General features: G+C 34.5%; 1 protein-coding gene across 6 annotated transcripts in view; it reads right to left on the bottom strand.

The window, feature by feature from the left end:
* ACSL4 (acyl-CoA synthetase long-chain family member 4) overlaps positions 1-1895 on the bottom strand; it is an 87381-nt gene that overhangs the window by 44155 nt on the left and 41331 nt on the right. For 3 of the 6 annotated variants that reach the window (XM_006771354.2, XM_006771356.2, XM_006771357.2), the window contains exon 2: positions 1074-1127. The gene's annotated coding sequence lies outside the window, so the exon portion shown is untranslated. The remainder of the gene's footprint in view (positions 1-1073; positions 1128-1895) is intronic. The other 3 variants (XM_006771355.2, XM_006771358.2, XM_006771359.2) reach the window with 1 other exon arrangement.

Here is a 1895-nt window from a genome sequence, read left to right as displayed (position 1 = left end):
TGCTCGTCTGTTTCATCATCTACAAAATGAGAAATTTGGATTCAGATTTTAAGATCACAGACCAGTAAAAAATTTATTAAGAAAGATGGATGGTGAAGAGAATAACATAGCTGTCAACTTTTTGCCAGGTATGAACATTATAAACAAAATACCTACCACTTACTATCACAATCATTTCATAAAATACAGACATGTTTAATTCCCCAAACTTCTAATATATATATAGCTACTACTAATATTTGAGGGTTGAGATATATATAATTAGATATATATTCTATATATATCTAATAATAAGAAGCAATCCTTCAAATGGAAAAAAATTAGCTTTAAAAAACTCATGGCCTATTGTCCTTGTTTTCCATGCTTCACCATGGATCAGTAAAAATTCTTCACTGACCAGCACTGATCTAAAAATCAATGTTTGAGAACTCTTAGACTAGGTAATTTTCAAGGTCCAAAGCTCAAACACTATGATTCTAAATTTAGGTAATTTGTTGTATTTCTTTTATTTTATATTATTGTCTAGAATAGGTGCCTCTGTGAAGCATAGTGCTAGTACTTAAATTTTTGAAGATCAGAAATATAATTAGTTTAAGAAATAGTAACTAGAGTAAGCTTCAATTTCATGGAGGAAAGTGTACACTACCACAGATGTAACTTCATCAATAATAATGAACCATTCACTGGACACTTACCATTAAGCCCATTTTACAGATGAGGAAATTGAGAAGCTAAATAGTTTGCCAAAAGCACACACAGCCTATAAACCTAAGTAGATTGGAAGTGCAATCTGCTACTCTGTTTTTTAGTATTACTCAAAGAAAAATATTTTATTTAGATATTAATTATCACTTCTCATTTTATAAATTAGTGACAGGTGATTTAAATTTTAGGAGTTGTACTGGGTAAAGTTTTCCTACTACTTTTCCAAATGCTGCCTTTAACACAAACATAAATATTGACAGGGTTTTTCCAGTATAAAAATAATCTAGATACCTGTTATTATGGGCAGTTAATTTCTCCAAAAGCTGATATAATTGCAAGTTTAGAATTTTTAAAGAACAAATACTTACAGATTACCTCTTTTCCTCTTAAGAAGAACACGTGTATTTTTTCACGATTTCAATCTGCAATAAGAGACAAAATTCATGGGTACAATGACACGAAAAAAAGAATCCCTTAAAAAAAACCCTCAAGTACTATTACATATTACCTGTGCACCTTGGATCATGATAAGCCATGTACCAAAAGAAAAACAAGAAATGACTAGAGATGAGTGTCTAAAATGGAAGTAGTGCTATTAGAAATTCAGAAAAGTAACTAAGCCTGACTCTAAGAAACAGTAGTTCAAATTCAGTGAGAAAATAGCAAGATTAAAAAATAAGCAGAGGAACTGATAGACACTTTTTTCATATGCTAGTATATACAGATGGCCGACAGACATAAAAAGATGCTCAGCCTCACTAACCATGAGGAAAATGCAAATCAAGACCACAATGAGATAGCACGTCACACCTGTTATAATAACCATCCTATCTAATAAAAGAGAAACATGGTAATTGGCATGCGACCACTACCCTTCCCAGTGGCTAATCAGGGCGATATGCAAATTAACTGCCAGCCAAGATGGCGGCCGGCAGCCAGGCAGCTTAAACTGAACATGAGGCTTGCTTGCTTCAGTGATGGAGGACTGCAACGTTCCCCGCCTGCTGCTGCAGCCTCTGAGCTTGCAGTTTAAGAAACATTGTAACAAATGTAGAAGCTAAACAAAACCCCAGAAACCAGCTTTCCGCCGGCTGGGATCTCAGCGCTGGAGATGATACAGAGTTTTGATTATAGAACCTAAACAAACCAGATACCTACTTTCAGCAGCTGAGGCCTCAGGGCTTGAGCCA

The sequence above is a fragment of the Myotis davidii genome, unplaced genomic scaffold (assembly GCF_000327345.1).
Source record: "Myotis davidii unplaced genomic scaffold, ASM32734v1 scaffold85, whole genome shotgun sequence".
Classification (NCBI taxonomy): Eukaryota; Metazoa; Chordata; class Mammalia; order Chiroptera; family Vespertilionidae; genus Myotis; species Myotis davidii.
Note: the sequence above shows the minus strand (reverse complement) of the source record. Positions and strands in the feature narration are given on the sequence as shown.